General features: G+C 43.3%; 1 long non-coding RNA gene across 2 annotated transcripts in view; it reads right to left on the bottom strand.

The window, feature by feature from the left end:
• The window catches only part of LOC115089543, a 29,339-nt gene extending 24,736 nt beyond the window's left edge, over positions 1-4,603 (bottom strand). For both annotated transcript variants that reach the window (XR_003856152.1, XR_003856153.1), the window contains exon 1: positions 4,267-4,603. This is a non-coding gene — a long non-coding RNA (uncharacterized LOC115089543). The remainder of the gene's footprint in view (positions 1-4,266) is intronic.
• Between the last annotated feature and the right edge of the window lie 10,523 nt (positions 4,604-15,126).

Genomic DNA, 15,126 nt, shown 5'->3' with positions numbered 1-15,126 from the left:
GTGTGACTTACACCACATGAGGTACAGCATAGAGGACAGCAGTTGTTCCTGATTCCCCACAAGTTGTGACAGGCATGTTTATGAGCAAGGGCCTGCAACCATTAAACCACAGAAACGTGTGGAATGACGTTGCAAACTGAAGTATCTGCAAGCTGTTTGGCAGAGGAGTGCTCAGCCTATGTGCTTTAAGAGATCAGACCAGGACTGTAAGAGATTCTAGCTATTGCTCAAAGCAAAATACTCTGCATATTTTCTGGGTACATACATATGTATATACAGCTGCACCACATGACTATCAGTGAGCCATAATAGTCAAGGGCCTTACAGCACTCAGACATCTGTAAGGCTAGCTGTGATGGTTGATTTGAAGGCAGGAGGTTCAAACACACTTAAACAGTGGCTTCTATGATGTCAACCTTTGCTCAGGAGAGATATGTGTGCCCATTAGAAACTATATGGGGTGATGGTGACATCTCCGAGCTCATAGGAAAATATAAGTGAAGGCAGGACACTATCTGATTCCCAATCCTGCCTTCACAGAGCAGGAGATTTATCCTGCTGTAGGCTTGCTGAGAAGATAACTGAACCTACATGACATCACATTGGCCAAAGCCCTCACCTTCTGCACATTATTTACAAATTGCATAGGTGGGTGTAGTATGTTGCATGGGGTACATGCAACCATGGAAGGACCTGTGCATATTGTGGGAATGGCACCAGGTAGCACAGGTCCTTTACCTAAGGCTGTAAAGGAGGTCTTGCTGCTAGAGTATTCTGATGTCAGCATAAGAGTTGCCAACTGGTTCCAATTTTCAGGACAGGTAAATCCTGTCCTGGTGTGGAAAACATTACGTGCAGGGATTTCATCCAATCTCCCTATAGCTTTTCCAAGCAAAACCAAGACTATCAATACCTGCATGTATGGGAGTAAGACCAGGACTGGATCAACATATCCAGCAAAACTGGCTCCAGTTGGAAAACCGAGTCAGCAGTGCTCTAAAACTGGTGACGCAATGGTATCAGCTGTGTCTTGGCACGCACATGTGACATTAAGCTGAACCAGTACAGGTGTATAAGTCCACATGCCTCGTTTGTCAGCTACAGAATGAGGCAGTAAAATAGGAACTCTGTCATTGAAACCTTTAACTGTCTATCTGTACCTTTAGGCTGTGCCTTTAAGCTTTTACAGCATTTTACAGCATGGACAGCTACATGCTCAAGGACTAGCTGGGGTGGCATTACCCTTGTGGCACTATCTCATTCACATGTGAGTGCTGGGGTCCGCAGGGGATGTCGGGCAAGCCAGACAGTGCTAGCTAGGCCAAACTATGAACTCTGTGTTTGCAGTAGTTCACAAACTAATGTGCCATGCTTGCCTCTTTTAGTGTCACTGTGAGGCAAAACACATTATAGCAGCCACATGTATTTTATGTCATCTTTACTTTCATAACTGTTTTTCCAGTACATTGTATGGCTTCATTGTCAAGATGAATCCAGAGTAGGCATACGTGTTTTCTGTTACACAGTGACCCAGACAGAGAAGTAGTGAGAGAAAGAAAAATGATAGTGAGAAGAGCAGCAGCTAACAGCCTACTGGCCTCCTTTCCCTGGAAGGGGATGTGGTAGGTGAGGCCTATCAGGCAAAGTAGCATTGTATAACATTTTGGCTAAGCTGGCTGCCACTCAGCGTTGTGTCCTTGGCTTGTGCAGGGCCACATGGGGGATCCGGGGGGAGATCAGGAACTATATCCATTCGAAGTCCATGGATTATGGACTTCAAATGGAAGACACAGCAGAGATTATGGAAGTCACAGCAGAGCAACTTTGGGTGGGGCATACATTAAAGCTCTACCCATCTTGTCCAAACAGCAAAATCGACTTTTGAGAACTCTGAAGTTGCGTTCTATGACACAGCGGGTTGCACATATGGTCTCGTTGTACCTAGTCTCTGCCGGTGTGTTGGGAATAGCATTGAGGGTGAGAAGCCAGGTCCTGCAACCATACCCAGAATCTCCTGAGGCAAAGGCTTGCAAACCACAGCATACTATAAGATTGTATAAGGTAGCCTGTACCTTTCCCTGAGTCTTAAAGGCCGATTTGCCTAGCCTAAGTGCATGTCACATTCTTCTGGGCCAGTATATGTGCAAGATAGCAGTAGCCAAAAGTAGCTCTGTTCTTCCAGACTACTAAATCATATCTGGGTATTGCAGATGCTAAGAGAAATTAGGGAAACTAACCAACAGGCCGATACAGTACAGTGCGCTCCAGCGGAGCGCAGTTAACCCGTGATTGGACGCGTGTTTTCGATGCACTAGCTTTACCCCTTATTCAGTAATAGCATCAAAAACACGCGTCCAACCCCCCAGAACCTAATAGCGCTCGCAACATGCAAATGCATGTTGATGGCCCTATTAGGTATTCCCACGCGATTCAGAAAGCAAAATGTGCAGCCAAGCCGCACATTTTACTTTCAGAAATTAGCGCCTACCCAAAGGTAGGCGTTAATTTCTCCGGGCACCAGGAAAGTGCACAGAAAAGCAGTAAAAACTGCTTTTCTGTGCACCCTCCGACTTAATATCAATTTTGCCGGCGTCCAGTTTCCGAACCCGTGGCTGTCAGCGGGTTTGAGAACCGACGCCGGCAAAATTGAGCGTCGGCTGTCAAACCCGCTGACAGCTGTCGCTCCTGTCCAAAAAGAGGCGCTAGGGACGTGCTAGTGTCCCTAGCACCTCTTTTTGCCACGGGCCCTCATTTGAATACAGAATCGGGCGCACAGGAGAGTGGGCGTTCGCCTGCTCTCCCGCGACTTTTACTGTATCAGCCCGCAAATTAGTAGTGCAGTAATAATGTGAGATTTCAATTACCACTTACACAAAAGAGTCAGTGGTAAACCACAACAATAAATCTAATAACAAAAAATGTGGAAACCAAAGTATTTTTAGATTATAGCCTAAGAAGGTGTCAGCAAGCCTGACGTTATATATCTTTAGCATAAACACTAACCGGTCTTCTCAATCATCCACCTTCATCATCCTTTAATGCTTCAAAAATAATTTTTATAATTTTTTCTTATTATTTAAATAATAAGAAAAAATTCTTCTGTAATTATTATTTAAATAATAAGAAAAAATTATAAAAATTATTTTTGAAGCATTAAAGGATGATGAAGGTGGATGATTGAGAAGACCGGTTAGTGTCTATGCTAAAGACATATAACGTCAGGCTTGCTGACACCTTCTTAGGCTATAATCTAAAAATACTTTGGTTTCCACATTTTTTGTTATTAGATTTCAATTACCCCAATATTGATTGGATAAATGTAACATCAGGACATCCTAGAGTGTTAAAATTCCTGGATGGAATAAATGATAGTTTTATGGAGCAATTGGTTCAGGAATCGATGAGAGAGGGAGCAGTTTTAGATCTAATTCTTAGTGGAGGACAGGATTTGGTGAGAGAGGTAATGATGGAGAGGCTGCTTGGCAATAGTGATCAAGTGTAATTGTATCCCGGTAGTTTTGGTGAGAGAATTTTTAAAGTGACCTTACGCGTGTAAGATTGCTTTGAAAACTGGTGTGACTTATGCATGTATTGATACAAATTGCCACCGCCTTCTGGACATGTAGTATTTTTCCTTCTGACCTTTATTTATTTACTTATTAATTAGATGAAATAACTTTCCAAAAAATTTGCTGGTGAAAGGCAATTTTGTTGGTTTCTAAGCTCTAGCCTCCCCTTTCCACAAAACCCGATTTACCAAGTGAACCAGTGAAAACTGAGTGCTTCTTACGAAGCTGGAGATTTCACTCTGCTTATCTTGGTTCTCCCTCCGTCTGGCACCACTGAGGATCCAAGGAATCCACGCAGTTCATTTCACGCTCACAAAGCTCCGCTGGTTTGGAATCCTTACAATGCATTTCATCGCCCCTGATTGATTCTACCCCCAAGCCCTGAACACAGTAACTGTTATTGCTCAGCTGCTGTAACTGAGCAGAACATTTAAATAAGAATCTAATAAACAACTGACTGCCAGACACCGCTTAAGCACAGGCTGAATGGGCAGACCCTTGTACTAGCATTCCTCCCCGCACTCCGAGGTGGCTGGACACAGATCCCCGATTTATAAATGTCCAAAGTGATGGCAGCAACCATATTAGCAGTACAACACAAGGAGTCAAAGACGACAACTGCAGGCTGGTGGAGCTGCTTGGAAAGCTGCCATATTCCACTGAAAACAATCAAAGACAAGAAGCATTCTGTTATTACCTAAAGATACTGTCTTTGCTCGTGATCTTTTGCTCCTGCTGTTTTCTTTTTCCACAGAAGAGTCGGACTTTCTGAGGATTCTTTTCTCTGAATTGTTGGTTAAAAATATGCAAAGCCTCTGCAAGTTCCTAATGCCAGAAACAAATCTCTGTCTGTGCCCTAGTCAATTATTACCTTGCAGGGCCGACACTGTTTCAGAATTGTGGGTGAGGCTTAGCAGGTCAGAGGCCCTATGTGCGATAGTTGCTATTGAAAGGCTTGGTTTATGCCCAGTGTGCTGGATTCTGGTCTCGCCCTCATCCCTACCATTTCTCCTGCCTCCTTTGTATTTAGGGGAGGTTTTGTGTGTGTGTGTTTGAAAGACAGATGGTGGACTGGAGTGCATCACATGACCTGATGCAGGAGGAGGAGCAGAGAGGAATTGTGAGGATGTTGATATGAAGGGTAGGTTTATTCTGATTGTAGACATAGGTGGTTTCTCGTAAGTCTGAAACCTGAAATATTAACTCCAATATGCATTTGAATTATTTTTATAAAATCACTCAACAGAAGCAACACCTCTCAATAGTAAACTCACGCAAGCACAGTGTGAACACTATAAGAGAGGGAAATAGTATCTTAACTATTCACCCAACCATATATTAAACTAGACTGGAGGCAATATCATAGGCAAAATGCTCACAACCAGTTCTCGATCTGCTGTCTCTCGCCCTCAATGGGCCGCAGGCAGTAATCAGCCTGTGAGCTCAAATGGTTTTTAATCATTTATTGTCTCCTGTCTACCCAACCCTCACTCCAACGAACATACTTTATTTAATCAAATAATCTCTAAACCATGAAAATGCAAAATTTATCAAAGCAGCTCATGTATTACTCAAAATCTATAGACATACTACCGGTTAGTAACCCAATAATAATCAACAAGTATTCAGCCACGTGAGTGGTCATTCAAAAAGGTATACTTCCATTATCCACCCCGACATGGTCCATGTTTCGACTCACAAGGAGTCTTTTTCAAGGGGAATGAAGATGACAGATCACTATGTCACCGGTATATTATTTTCATTCAGTTCCTGTGAAACAATATGAAAAAATATATAAAATTAATTAAAACCGAAATCCTAATCCCACACACACACACTGGCAAAATGCTCACAACTGCTCAACTGAAAAACTCCGTTAGAACTTAAAGGCTAACAGGTAGATACAAACATCATCCTTAAAGATGACAAACCATTCAATCTGAAAAATAACATATCATTTTATATATATCATTTTATATATTTTTTCATATTGTTTCACAGGAACTGAATGAAAATAATATACCGGTGACATAGTGATCTGTCATCTTCATTCCCCTTGAAAAAGACTCCTTGTGAGTCGAAACATGGACCATGTCGGGGTGGATAATGGAAGTATACCTTTTTGAATGACCACTCACGTGGCTGAATACTTGTTGATTATTATTGGGTTACTAACCGGTAGTATGTCTATAGATTTTGAGTAATACATGAGCTGCTTTGATAAATTTTGCATTTTCATGGTTTAGAGATTATTTGATTAAATAAAGTATGTTCGTTGGAGTGAGGGTTGGGTAGACAGGAGACAATAAATGATTAAAAACCATTTGAGCTCACAGGCTGATTACTGCCTGCGGCCCATTGAGGGCGAGAGACAGCAGATCGAGAACTGGTTGTGAGCATTTTGCCTATGATATTGTCTCCAGTCTAGTTTAATATATGGTTGGGTGAATAGTTAAGATACTATTTCCCTCTCTTATAGTGTTCACACTGTGCTTGCGTGTGTTTGAATTATTTTTTAAATCCCTGGCACAAAATCTCAGCTCCCCCCAGCCCTTCAGAGCAGTCTCCATTCGCATCTGACTTTATGCTCACTTTGAATTTTTAATCACTCTTTTCAGGTATGTTAAGACTGGGGACAATTTTAAAAATAACTGTGGATCTACAAGCAGGGGGAATGTGTGTACTTTATACTCACATTCTTTACAGCTAAAAGCACAAAATCTGCATGTTAAAGAGGGCAATCTACAGCCAGCAGGTCATATCCAGTTCATGGGAGGCTTTGATCTGGCTTGCAACAGCAAGACTGCGCCCGAAACACAGTGGCAACAGCATGTCCCTGCTGCCCGAAAGGGACATCCACATCTGGAAGTGGTGTCGCCACTTGACTCTCGGGCAGTTGTAACTCCTCAAACTGGAATGAAACTCAGGAGGGACCTTCATTGGCTCCATCCCCTCCCCCACACACCCGAACTGGGCCCTCAGTGCAGCCATTGGGTCCAAAAGATTTCTCCCACCTGTGCTTTGGAGAAACTGTCAGCCTTTTATGGGCTGAAAGTGGCACCTCATTTGCACTGCCATTGGTTGGCAGGTGAAGAAAAGTCAAATAACCTCTTTTTCTTTTATTTTTGCATTGAAAAAGGAGAAATCATTATTTACTACACAATGATATTTACTTTTGATTCTAGATTTTCAAAATCGTGCCTGCTCATGTACATTTTTTTGAAGGTTAGAATCCAAGTTTCTATCCGAGCACTAATATTGAAAGTGTACCTGCAGGGTCAGCCTGGTGGCTGAGCAGCAGTCCCTTTTCTTCCTGCTAGACCTGCTTGGGTTTTCCCCATTCCTTAGCTTTCAGAGACAGAGGTCACACCCCACTTATGATGTTACTCTTTTGCATAAAAGGGAAAGTAGGCAGAGGTAGCTGCAAACATGGGTAGAATAACTCATTGTTTACTCCCAGATTCATCAGTTGCACCCTGGCTGGTGGAGTTTACTAGCTTCTGGGATAACAACCTCTCAGGGTTGATTTTCCCAGTGCAGCTGTCTCCCAGAGATTTCTTTCGGGGTTTAGGTACCTAGGGCTTGGATCCTTGTTTGCGAGGGTCTGAGGATCCCTCCTAGGTTGACTTCCTTCCCTAGTAAGTGGTGATCCTGAGGGACCTGCCTTTATCAAAAAGAGTTTTGTTCTGGGGCTTGAGCTCTCTCACGCTCACTGTCTCTGACTCCATGCCCCCGTTTTTTGGTTGTTGAGTGTTCTGCTTTGCTCAGACTGAGATGAATACAACTAAGTAAAAGCAAGAGTTTTTCTACACCATATGAGCGAGGACTTCAGTGGTCTAAAGCACAGCAGCATTGAGCAGCGGTATTAGGTAGGTGGTGAGTAAGCCAGAGGGTGAAGCACATGAAAAGGAAGAGAGTGTAGGCCGCACCGAGCCGCAGCAGGGGTTAAGGCAGGCCTGTACACCAGCGGTAGCACCGCATTGTGCAAAAAAAAAAAAAAATGCAGTTGCTAGAATAGCTAACTATTGGCAGTGTGCTTGAACGGCACAGTGAAAACCTTGCTACAGTTATTTAGAAATGCTAAAGCTATCTGGGCAGAGGATTTGGAGCTGGGATTTGTGGGGATTCTCTATATAAGTACAATTTGTGCTGGATACAGTGAGACGCTAACAGCTGAAAACATACTCTGTGGCTGCAGGTGCAGCTCCTTGGCACTTGGAAGGTGCCCAGTAAGGTAGGCTCCTTCTGCCCATCTTGTGATGGCAAACCGGATGTGGACACCTGGGAAGGGCATAACTGTATCTCTTCTCATGTAGGGGAAGAGCTTCGGGAGGGGTGAAACATCAGCTATGGATGGATGCTGCTTCCCTTACCCTAGGGAAAAAAGGTCTCATTCCAGGACAAGTAGACTCGGTAGCTCCTCTTGTGGAAGGGGAAACTGAAGCAGCCCAAAGGAACAGTATGATAGACTCATAGCAGGGCTTTGTTCTAGAATCAGCTTAGGGATACGGCAGGAGTTCACCCTAGAGGGTTTTCCCCTGATTTTGTCCTCGTAATATACCAGGCTTTCTGTGCTATGTAGAAGTTGGGCTTTATGGCAAGTGCAAAATCCCTAGACCATGGATCTTTGGGGAACAGAACTGGAGCCCCTAACTGCTCACAGGAGACGTGGAAGTGGAGGGATTTGCCTGGTATGACCACCGCGCCAGACTCCAGGAGAAGGATGGCTGGCAGTCAGATCTGTGCCGCGTGTACCCAGGAGTTCTCAGGAAGGACAGTGCTCTTTGAGGAAGAACTTGCAGACTTCATCACCAGCATTCAGACAGCCTTGAAAACAGCAAACACTAAAACAGAGGACATGTCGGAGGGCAACCTATATCTTACAGGTCATTAGTAAGCCCACAAGAACTATTTCATTAAATGAGGTCCTAAGATGGATGGTACTGTCAGAATGGAACTTCTCTCAGGGCGGCTCAAAGGCGGCAGGATAATGGAGTGATTATATCCTCTCCCTGAGGATGAGAAGAATTAGCTGCTGCGCGTCCCAAGAGTGGACATGCTCATGTCAGCTATGGCTTGCAAAACCACCATCCCATAGAGGAAGGTGCCCTTCCTTCCTGGAGGCCTTGAGGGACCACAGGAAGGAAGACAGAGGCGGTTCTAAAGCAGGCCTTCGCCACAGTGGACATGACAATTCAGGACTCTATTTTCTGGAGTTATTAGCTCAAGCTACCCTAAGCTGTGTTCAACAATACCAGAGAATTGGCGGTAGCCTTTTTGGCACATATATTGTATGACCTGGTCAAGTTATCCTGAAGGTCGATTGCCTTTGAGATGGCAATTAGAAGACTACTGTGGCTCCATAATTGGGCAACAGACTCAGCATCTAAGGCATGTCTGTGTAAGCTCCCGTTTGGGAGCGGAGAGGGGGCTCCTTGTTGGTGAAGTTAGAGAATCTAGTAAAGGACTTAGGCAAAACCAAGCCACAAAGGCAGGCAGAGGAAAGAGGTCATTTGAACATGTGAGGACTTAGAAAACCTTCAAAAAAGAACTAGGATGTTCACCAAAGCCTACCAACAGCCAATGACTCTGTTATAACTTCCTCCCTACCGATCCATATAAACATGTAGAACCAATCCAAAGCACGTAATTTAACCTGTACAGTTCAACAACCGAACTATCTTATAACGCCTACAATAAATATTTTAATAAGCACGTGAATTTTTAAACATCCTGTTAAACATCAAAACAGTAAATCGTTGTGATGGCGAAACCGAACGACGGTATATAAAACTCGATAAATAATAAAAATAAAATAAAAAAGTACCAGCATAAGGGCAAGGAGGCTGGGTCGGTAACGTCACAGGTATCTAGAGGGAGATTCTAGTCCTTTTGTAGGGCCAAGAGGCTGAGGACCAACCCACCTGAAGCTGTGGATGGTAGCTACTCTGCCCAATAAAATATTCTAAGCCCCTCCGCTAGTAAGTCAAGGCAGCAATTTAACTCTACTTTCCTTGGAAGTGGCCCATATTTTAGTGAGCCAATGTTTTCCAAATATAACTTTAAAGGTGTACTTGCACAATGATGCCACTCCAGCTCCAGATTTATTTTTTATTTTCCCCCATGTTTGGCAGTTCAGAGTGTTTGTAGTAGAAGCATCCCTGCAAAGGATACAGGACTTAAAGCAATAATTCCAATCCTGCCATCAGGAAAGGGATAGAGTGTGTGTTCACTTTACTTTGTGAGGCCAAGGAAGGGCAAAGATGATGTGCCCATACTAGATTTAAGAGGAATGAGCAGGGACTTCAGGGTGCCTCATTTCAGACTGAGGACCCTTGTTATGGTTCTATAAATAAATGCTTAAACACTGGCATCTTAAGAAAGAACTTTATTTTAGATAAAATATGTAATATTTCAGGAGAGTGTGAGATTGTTTTGAATTGACTTGCTAGTAGTCTCAGAGAGCACTGCCAGATTAAATACACACCAAATTAAATAGATAGCCACATCCAATTTACACACCAATAAGCTAGTTTGTTTGCATAACATTTTCCTAATTGGTTGGAATTATAATTTTATCTCATGACTGGTAAAAGAAAATCTGAACACATTACACCTGTTCTCAACCAATTACAGTGGCTCCCAATAGAGAAAAGAATAGAATTCAAAGTTCTCTCAATACTTCATAAAGCAATTTATAAAGCAGACTACACTGCCCTTGATGACATCATACATATCCATTGTTCTCTACGCACAAGAACAACTAGTAAACTTCAACTAGTGATTCCATCACTTCCACATGCCAAACTGTCTTCCACCAGAAACAGAGCCATTTCCATCATTGGCCCAAAGTTATGGAATTTGTTACCTCATTACCTAACCGTTCAAGAAAACATAAAATCTTTTAAAAAAGACCTAAAAGCCTGGCTACTCAGCCAAACTATTAATGACAGCACGCACAATGATCTTAAAATATAATCCCATAGCCTTCTAACATTCAATCTCCCCCTATGACAATCTCTCCTGCTTTCAAGCTACAGATGTCTCCTTTTATGATTTGAACTCAGATATTTCAATGTACCTATCCTTTTGTATATCTTGTTTTGTTTATACTACATTATATGCCAGTTCTCAGTTTATTGTTGAAATTACATTTTAAATTTTTTAATGTAACAGGTTGTTATAAATGTAAACCGGAGTGAAGGCAACTCTGCTATACCTCAGTATATAAAAAAATGCTAAATAAATAAAATGTAAAGGCAGGAACGATATGTCATATTGAACTCAACATACTTTTTAGCTTTTGGCCTACATTCTAGCATTTCAACTTATTCTGGCATGCCAACAATCTTGAATAGTTTTACAACTCTATTTAGAGCAGTTTCACAGTGTAGTAATGATTTTTCTACTCAATTAGTTTGGTTTCATAGAAAAAACCTTTTCAAAGCACCCTAATATACACTGTTAAGTAGTCAGGATGGGGAGAAAAAGAGGTTACCTGGTATCAGAGCATCACCCCATAGGGAAAGCAAAGTAATGACCACCCAAGGGACACTCTGATCTCTGGCCATACTGGCCCATCTAAGCTGGGCTAAAAGAGGCAGCACTAGAACTATTGAACAAAGCACAATCGAGGGTCATCAGAATACTACAGAGGATTCTCTGGCCAAGATTAAAGACTATGCGTAGCCCAAGAATAGACATGTGTTAACCCAGTCTGGGTCCCAGTTAGCAGTATGACATCTGGTAGGAAGAGAAGATATTTGTAAGGATCTTGTCAGGAGGTGCAGGCCAGACCTAGAAGTCAGTCATTGCAATGTGGAATCCAAGGATACAGTGACCTGCTTCCATCTGATACACAAGGTCAGTCTTCGGTTAATATTCTCATCTTGGTGACTGATACGTAAGGAAGGATAAAGAAGATAAGGCCACCTATAAAAATGATGGCGGCAACACTGGTCTGACCAAGAAGAAGGCCTGATAAGACATTGTGTGGCAACCCTGAGAACAGGGGTAGCCAGGACAGGGCCTGGTACAGACAGGAGAACCTTCTCCATCTTTGGGATATGGTCTGGCTCTTGAGAAGGTAAGACTTCAAAACAGGATACTCGCAAGAAATATCCATACTAGCCACAATGCTGAAAGCATGTAAAAACTTAATCTCCTTAGCCTATGTCAGAATCTGGAGGTTGTTTGAGGTGGACTGTCAAGAGAATGGAATCTGATCATGGAAAATGGATGTATTGCAAATCTTGGACCTTCTACAGAAAGGCTTGGACAAGGGCCTAGCCCTCAATTCTCTTTCTCTCTCTTTCTCTCTCCATGCTCCCTCTTTGCCCTCCCCTGAGGAGGGGATGATCTCAAGCGATCATAAAAAATGTAATAAGAACTGAAAGAAAGGGCATACTTGAGATTTCTTGTCTGATTGCTCTGACTGAGGCTGCTGACCAGGGCCACTGACTACTCCCCCTTTTATGCAAAAGACTGATTGCATAAGGGGTGTGTGATCTCTGTGACTGGCAGCTGAGGAATGAGGAAATGCAAAGGGTAATGGATTGGTCTAGCAGGACACGAGGAAAGAAAATTATCAGATAAAAACACTTTTACCATACTACATACTGCCATTAAAAGGACTTGAGTTCAGTAAGCTATTGACAGCCAGAAAGAATAGTCAGGAAAATACAATTGAACAGATAGCATCAACCTTTCAGATATTTATTATATACAATCTTATCTCTATCACAATACAAAACAGTTCAGAATATTTACATTCATCAAACAGGTAGTATGAAAACAGTCAAATTCTTCATTTTCATGACTTAGGAAAATAGAAAAATACAAATCCAGTGGTTTTCCTTTTCTCTTGCACCTTAAAATGGTTAGTGCAGGTTTTGGATGTAGATTAAAGCTTTTTGCCTCTTATATGCTTAAAGATGTGAGCAAAGGAGGGTGTGACTGAAAGGTAGACTAGTTGTTTTGTAACACCTAAAAAGCCAGAGACATCCAGAATTGTTTTGCAGAGGCACATTGTATGGGGAAACAATGCATGAGACCCATAAAGCACATGCATGTAGTACTGGAGATAGGCTTGTATTTAGTCTCATTCTGGTGCCAACCAGTGCACAGACTCTAATGATCTTTGCTACCCAGTTGGCATAATTCCACCATTATCTTGGCAGGAGCTTTCTCCCTGTCCTGCTGTCTCTCACTTCAGCAAGATGATATCCCTGTCTCGAACATCACAGCTCCATTTCTGTTAGACAATGGCATGGCACAGAAATCATTTTACTGTGGTCCCTTTTATGTTGTTACTCTGCAACACCTGGAATGCACTTCAACGTGAAGTACCCCTTTAAGGGCCACTGGATCCTCAAGTCTTTGAATGTGATTGCCATGTAGCTAGTTTCCAAAATTTATTGATGGTATAATTTTTAAGAGTTCAAATTGTTGTCCTTTTAATATACATTAAAGTATTTTTTTTTGTCCATGAAATTGCTCAGCTGCCTTTTTTTATGCTCCCTTGTACAGATAAATGTGCAGCTCAATTAAAAACACAGCAACTACTGGAAATACTAGAAGAGATCATTGATTTAAGATCTGACATTGTCAGGATGATCTTAGCATCCATAACTTATTTATATTTTTAAAATTCCTCCATTTTACCAATAAAAATATAAATATTGCCAAATGTACAGTACACAGAACAATAAATTGTGGAAGTCCTCATAAAACAAATCTCAAAAAATATTTAGTTTGCAATCTCCTGAAAAAAGTAGTTTTTTTCCCCACAATCAGAACTGAAAGAGGTGATCCTGTTTTTAGTTGTCATGTCCATAAAATGTATTTCCAGTCTCTTTAAATAATTAAAAAAAAAATCCGATGATAAGGGATTGAAATAGTAAATGACATTGTCAGGATGATCTTAGCATCCATAATTTATTTATATTTTTAAAATTCCTCCATTTTACCAATAAAAATATAAGTATTGCCAAATGTACAGTACACAGTAGGAACAATAAATTGTGGAAGTCCTCATAAAACAAATCTCAAAAGAAATATTTAGTTTGCAATCTCCTGAAAAAAGTAGTTTTTCTCACCACAATCAGAATTGAAAGAGGTGATCTTGTTTTTAGTTGTCATGTCCATAAACGGGCGGATTTTAAAAGCCCTGCTCGTGTAAATCTGCCCGGATTTATGCGAGCAGGGCCTTGCGCGCCGGCGCGCCTATTTTCCATAGGCCGCCGGCGCGCGCAGAGCCCCGGGACGCGCGTAGGTCCCGGGGTTTTTGGAAGGGGGCGTGTCAGGGGCGGGACCCGACGACACGGCGTTTCGGGGGTGGGCGTGGCGTTTCGGGGGCGGGACTATGGGCGTGGCGCCGGCCTGGGGCGTGGCCCAGGCCTTCAGACCAGCCCCCCGGGTCGGAGCACGGGGCGCGGGTAGATTTACGTCTGCTTCTCGCAGGCGTAAATCTACGGACAAAGGTAAGGGGGGGGGTTTAGATAGGGCCGGGGGGGTGGGTTAGGTAGAGGAAGGGAGGGGAAGGTGAGGGGAGGGCGAAAGAGAGTTCCCTCTGAGGCCGCTCCGATTTCGGAGCGGCCTCGGAGGGAAAGGTGACAGGCTGCGCGGCTCGGCGAGTGCCGGCTGCCCAAAATCGGCAGCCTTGCGCGCGCCGATCCAGGATTTAGAAGATACGCCACGCGTAGGTGGCGTATCTTCTAAAACAAAGATTTTAGAAGATACGCCACGCGTATCTTCTAAAATCCTGGATCGGCATGCGCAAGGCTGCCGATTTTGGGCAGCCGGCGCGCGCCGAGCCACGCAGCCTGTCACCGTTCCCTCCGAGGCCGCTCCGAAATCAGAGCGGCCTCAGAGGGAACTCTTTTTCGCCGTCCCCTCACCTTCCCCTCCCTTCCTCTACCTAACCCACCCCCCCGGCCCTATCTAAACCCCCCCCTTACCTTTGTCCGTAGATTTACGCCTGCGAGAAGCAGACGTAAATCTACGCGCGCCCCGTGCTCCGACCCGGGGGGCTGGTCCGAAGGCCTGGACCACGCCCCTGGGCCGGCACCACGCCCACGGCCCCGCCCCCGAAATGCCCCGCCCCCGAAATGCCGCGTCATCGGGTCCCGCCCCCGACACGCCCCCTTCCAAAAACCCCGGGACCTATGCACGTCCCGGGGCTCTGCGCGCGCCGGTGGCCTATGGGCCGGCGTATCTTCTAAAATCCAGCGTACTTTTGTTTGCGCCTGGTGCGCAAACAAAAGTACGCGAACGCGCTCTTTTTAAAAATCTACCCCAAAATGTATTTCCAGTCTCTTTAAATAATTAAAAAAAAATCCGATGATAAGGGATTGAAATAGTAAATGACATTGTCAGGATGATCTTAGCATCCATAACTTGTTTATATTTTTAAAATTCTTCCATTTTACCAATAAAAATATAAGTACTGCCAAATGTACAGTACACAGTAGGAACAATAAATTGTGGAATTCCTCATAAAACAAATCTCAAAAGAAATATTTAGTTTGCAATCTCCTGAAAAAAGTAGTTTTTCTCC

This window comes from Rhinatrema bivittatum, chromosome 4 (genome assembly GCF_901001135.1).
Source record: "Rhinatrema bivittatum chromosome 4, aRhiBiv1.1, whole genome shotgun sequence".
In the NCBI taxonomy this organism is placed as follows: Eukaryota; Metazoa; Chordata; class Amphibia; order Gymnophiona; family Rhinatrematidae; genus Rhinatrema; species Rhinatrema bivittatum.
Note: the sequence above shows the minus strand (reverse complement) of the source record. Positions and strands in the feature narration are given on the sequence as shown.